Below are 6,409 nucleotides of genomic sequence, written 5' to 3'. Positions count from 1 at the left end.
TGAAAATAATTAATAAAACAGCTTGGAGCGTGGGGGGAATCGGTTTCTCCTCATAGGGATACGGTTCCCTAAGTGTAAAATTCAAATATTTCGACCGTTGAACAGGGGGAATCAGTACCCCCTATGGGGGAATCGGTTCCCTCCGAGCATTCTGGAAATCTCGGAGCCAAACCGTTCAGGGGGGAATCGGTTCCCCCTGAGCAATCTGGAATTTTTGGCTTTGAAATGGTTCGAAATACTTTTAAAGAAATATTTTGAAATTGATTTAAGATTAAAACTTAATTTTACACTTAAGTAAGGATTAAAAATGATTTTTGAAATATTTGGAGTAATGTTTTGATATTCGAATAATTATATCGAATATACTTAGAAAATCATTTGGAAAATCTTAAAATTCATTTAACTTAATTTGTTATATCGAAATATCAAAATGTTTTCAACAATCTCCCCCTTTTTGATATAACAAAACATTTTAGTAATTTTAAGATTTTGAAATCAAGTTTTGAAATTACTCCCCCTTACTTTAACACTTCTCCCATTTATCATTTTAAAAATTTTAAAAACACACACTCTTCTCCCCCTTTTTGTTAAATCAAAAAGATTCAAAGAAACGTGAAAATCATTTAGCCAATTGATTAGGTATATGTATGCATAAGCTGCTAAGATCACAATCAAGAGAAACGTTAGCCATTAGTTCCATAATCAATATTCATAAGCAATGTGATATGGCAAAATTGGTCATATTGCTAATAATGATGTAAATGATGCAATAATGAATAAATCACACCAAACATATAAGTTCACACCATCCATAAATCCAAACAAATTCACAATCCACAAATTCAAACATTCCAAAATATTCAAAATGTTAAAACAATAAGTTTGGAGTTCAAAGCAAAATATAGAATCAATCATCCGTAGGAGGATCGGGAGGAGGAAAACGAGCTCGCATAGCAGCCATCTCGTGTGAGAGTGCATTAATACGTTCATTCATTGAAGCGTTGTTTGTTCGCATCTCTCGGAGAATTTCTAATTGTTGAGCTCACATTGTGGATAAATGGGACTCTATAGAAGTAAAGCGCGAATCCATGGTCGCATATCGGAAATCAAATGTCTCCATAAAGGATTGAAAATATGGAGGCATTTGAGTGATTGTTGTCCGTGCTCCTCGGGTTGCTCAGGCTCATTTTCGGCTTCATCGATATCCCTCATTAATTGTTCAAACTCTGGATCTTCTTCAGCTTCGAGTGGAGCTTGTGAAGAACTAGCTCCCGGAGTAGTTGCAGAAGATCGAACCCATTCACCGGTTTCTTTATTTTTGACCCATCCCGCTCTTGTTAAAGAAAGAAGATTGATTTGTTTCTTAAGAGGAAAGGAGGCATCTAGACCAACTCGAAGCTCGTCTTTAGAAAAGAGATTACTAAGGATACAACCATAAACTAGTGAAGAACAGAGTTTCTTATTTGGCACTAGGTTAACGGTTTCAACAATCTCAGCAAAGATAATCTCGGAAAGGTTTATTTTTATATTGTGTTCAAAACAATGCAACCACCAAATATCTAAAGCTCTGAGAGTATAATAACGACCCCCGGATGGTCGAAACCACCAAGTGATCATAAGATGAAGAAAATGCTCATGAAGATCTAGAACACTTGCACTATCATTTCGTTTATATCGTGAGCCTAAAACTTGTTTTTCATTTGATAAACCTTCATTATCCAAGCCTAAGGCATTGGCTATGTAAGCCGGATCAAGATGGAAATATTGACCTAGGAGGTAGGAACGTACTCCTATGGTTTTGGTTTTGTCACGATTTTTGATACAAACAGCATTACAATAGAAGATACGAACAAGTTGATGATAGACAACAGGTTCAAGTTCGAAAAGTTTATCAAATTTCCATTCGTGCAAGATAGGGAGATATTTAAAGTTAATAGCAACCATAGCTTGAAAAGATGGGATACGTTCTTCCCTAATCTTATACGAGTCAAAATATTGGTAAAACCAATAACGATAATCTTTAGGACCCGGTTGATTGAAACAAGAATTTTGGATAGTCAAGTTAGGATCAAGATTTGGAATAGGATTTTGAGGAATAGGAGGAGGATTTGGAGGTGGATTTGGTTGACGACTAGAACGACTAGATGAAGACCTAGCACGTTTAGGATTGGACATGGTAAAGGAAATCATAATAGATTGGATAACCTGTAATTTTAAAAACAAATGTATGTAATTCAATTAATCCCAAAACTCAATTGAGTCCTCAATATTTCAAGGTTTTCTAAATTAATTCTAATGGGCAAAGTTTTTGAAAAACTTTTGAAAAAATATGGTTTTGAGAAACAATTTACGTATAGTTTTCATAACAACAACATAATTTAATCAAAACACAATAATTTGAAAATTAACATTTTTTTAATTTCAAAATTTAAAAAGTTTTGGAAAATTCTTGTGTTTTTGATGAAATTAGTTGTAACATCTAGTTTCTAATCACTAAACAATCAATGCCCGATCACTATTTCAACTTAGAACTAATTAAAACTAATCATATGTTCAAAATCAATGAAATAGAGAGTTTAGAAAAATTTACCTTGAAAGATGAAGATTGAGGGGATTTAGATGTTGTTTGCACGATTTTAATGATTCCAACAGGTTTAGAAGATGATATTTGATTCGAATTCCGATTAATATCGTTGATTTGAGGCAAAAATGGAGATTTGAGAAAAGTTGAGAGAGAACGGCGGAAGAGGGTTTTGGGGTGTTATGCCCGATTTTAACAGAACCCCAGGGGGTATCGATTCCCCTGTGGGGGGGGGGGAATCGGTTCCCCTTCAAAGGGGGAATCGGTTTCCTCATGGGGGGATCGATACCCTCTGCACCAAAATGCTAAAATCCGATTTTTAAGTACACAAAATGCTAAATTAATCTTCTCTAGTGGTATAGGCAACTCATATATTGAAAAATAATTATGTTCAAACAATTAAATTAATCTTTAATCGATATTTGAACATAAAATTAATTTTTCATCAATCATAAACTCCCCCTAACTAATAGCAATGAATGTAATCAAAAATTACTATTATGAGCATTTTTCAGTATTTATTAAAAGTGTTGAATTATTTTAAACACTAAGTGAAGATATGTCGGTTAAACCTAATTCTCTCCTAAGTGTCCAAAACCTTTCCTAATCTAAGGGTTTTGTAAAAATATCCGCTAATTGATGCAAAGTATCAACAAATTCTAGAACTACATCTTCCTTAGTGACATGGTCTCTAATGAAGTGATGTCTAATTTCAATGTGTTTAGTTCTAGAGTGTTGGATGGGATTTTTAGTGAGACAAATAGCACTAGTATTGTCACACTTGATAGGAATAGTACCTACTTCAATTCCATAATCAAAAAGTTGTTGTTTCATCCATAAAACTTGTGCACAACAACTACCAGCTGAAATATATTCTGCTTCAGTGGTAGATAATGCAACACAATTTTGTTTCTTTGAAAACCAAGAAATCAGCATATTTCCAAGGAATTGGCAAGTACCGGAGGTGCTTTTCCTATCTAATTTACATCCTCCATAATCCGCATCAGAGAAGGCATGCAAGCTAAAACTAGAGTCTCTAGGATACCAAAGTCCTAAACTAGAAGTGTCCTTAAGGTATCTAAAGATTCTCTTAACAGCTAGTAAATGTGATTCCTTAGGACATGATTGAAATCTAGCACATAAGCAAACACTAAACATAATGTCCGGTCTACTTGCAGTTAGATAAAGCAAAGAGCCAATCATTGACCTATATAATTTAACATCTACACATTTACCTCCTTCATCTAAGTCAAGCTTTGTTGAAGAGCTCATTGGAGTGTCATGAGGTTTCCCATTTTCCAGTCCAAACTTCTTGAGCATATCTTTGACGTACTTAGCTTGATTAATGAAGATGCCATCTTTTCTTTGCTTGATTTGGAGTCCCAAGAAAAATGAGAGCTCCCCCATCATGCTCATCTCAAACTCACTTTGCATTAGCTTAGAAAATTCTTGGCAAAGAACATTATTAGTAGAACCAAATATTATATCATCAACATAAATTTGAACTACTAATAAATCTTTACCTTTATGCTTTAAAAACAATGTAGTGTCAACCTTTCCTTTTGAAAAACCTTTTTCAATTAAAAAATTTGACAATCTTTCATACCAAGCTCTAGGAGCTTGTTTCAAACCATAAAGAGCTTTTGTCAATTTAAGAACATGATCTGGAAATTTTGAATCTTCAAAACCTGGAGGTTGTTCCACATACACTTCTTCTTTTATAAAACCATTTAAAAATGCACTTTTAACATCCATTTGATATAATTTAAATTCATGAAAACATGCAAATGCTAATAACATTCTAATTACTTCCATCCTAGCTACGGGAGCGTATGTTTCATCATAGTCTATGCCCTCTTCTTGAGTATACCCTTGAGCAACAAGTCTAGCCTTATTTCTCACTATATTACCACTCTCATCAAGCTTATTCCTAAATACCCATCTAGTACCTACAGTAGATTTATTACTAGGCCTTTCAACTAATGTCCATACTTTACTTCTCTCAAATTGATTTAACTCTTCTTGCATAGCCATAATCCAATGTTCATCATTTAATGCTTCTTTAATATTCTTAGGCTCTATGCATGAGATAAATGCAACATAATTACAAATATTTCTAAGAGAATATCGAGTTGTTACCCCTTTTGATGGATCACCTATAATTTCACCATCCTTGACATAGTTGTACTCTCTTGGATAAGATACTTCCCTTTCTTCAATGATTGGATTCTCAAGAGGATCATGAGTTTCCTCATTTTTCGTTTCTTCCTTTGATGATGGTTCTCCAACTTCATGTCTAACATCATTTGTATTTATAACACCTACATCATTATTCACACAAGAATCCTTCCTTGGAAGGGGATTATCATCGAAAACAACATGTATAGACTCTTCTACAACTAAAGTTCTTTTATTAAATACTCGATAAGCTTTAGAATTTAAGGAATAACCCAGAAAAATTCCTTCATCACTTTTAGCATCAAATTTGCCAAGGTTTTCTTTACCATTGTTTAAAACAAAACATTTACATCCAAAAGGATGGAAATAGCTAATGTTAGGCTTTTTATTTTTGAAAATTTCATATGGAGTTTTCTTTAAAATTGGCCTAATCATTACTCGATTAACAACATAACAAGCAGTATTTGTGGCTTCCGCCCAAAAATATTTTGGCAAATTATTTTCACAAAGCATGGTTCTAGCCATTTCTTCTAAAGTTTGATTTTTCCTCTCAACAACTCCATTTTGTTGAGGGGTTCTAGGTGCTGAAAAATTATGACTAATACCATTAGAATTACAAAATTCAATAAATCCAAGATTTTCAAATTCAGTGCCATGATCACTCCTAACACTAGTTATAGAGTAACCCTTTTCATTTTGGATTATTTTTGAAAATGTGATGAATGTTCTAATGCTTCATCTTTAGTACTTAAAAATAGAACCCAAGTATATCTAGAATAGTCATCTACCAAGACAAATGCATATTGTTTTCCACCCAAGCTAGTAGTCCTAGTTGGCCCAAAAAGATCTACATGGATCAATTGTAATACTCAACTAGTTGATACGTCATTAATGGATTTAAAAGAAACACGCTTTTGTTTTCCTTTAGCACAAGAAACACATATTTTATCATTATCAAATTTAAGCTTAGACAACCCTCGAACTAAATCACCTTGAATTAGCCGTTGCAAAACACTCATACTAGCATGTCCTAGTCTCCTATGCCATAACCAACTATCATGTTCATCTTTAGCAACTAGGCATAAATTAGTCATATCAAAAGAATCTAAATGCACCATGTAAATGTTCCCTATTCTATGACTAATAAGCATAATCCGATTAGATGCAATGTCAATGTCTTTACAACCATTAATTTCAAATAAGACATTGAATCCTTTATCGCATAATTGACTAATACTCAATAGATTATGCTTTAATCCATTCACATATAAAACATTCTTAATTTGTATGGAAGAGGTATTACCTATTGTACCAATACCTTCAATGTGACCTTTTGAATTGTCTCCAAAAGTCACTTCTCCTCCATTTTTGGCGTTAAACTCAATGAACCGGCTTTTGTCTCCGGTCATGTGTCTTGAGCATCCACTATCAAGGTACCATGAATTTGAATTTGTTTCCCATGCCTTGTAGCAATGCTCTTTTCCCTACAAACATAGATTAATTTTTTATTTTTGGTACCCAAATTCCATTTGTGTAGGATATTTTTATCTTTAGTAGTAATGAGTTCTTTAGGAACCCACATACTTCTAACGATTTTTCCATTAGAGGTTCTTTGGGGACCTCTATGATTGTAGTTTCTAAAACTTTTTC

This window comes from Hibiscus syriacus, unplaced genomic scaffold (assembly GCF_006381635.1).
Source record: "Hibiscus syriacus cultivar Baekdansim isolate YM2019G1 unplaced genomic scaffold, ASM638163v2 tig00110647_pilon, whole genome shotgun sequence".
Taxonomy (NCBI): Eukaryota; Viridiplantae; Streptophyta; class Magnoliopsida; order Malvales; family Malvaceae; genus Hibiscus; species Hibiscus syriacus.
Note: the sequence above shows the minus strand (reverse complement) of the source record.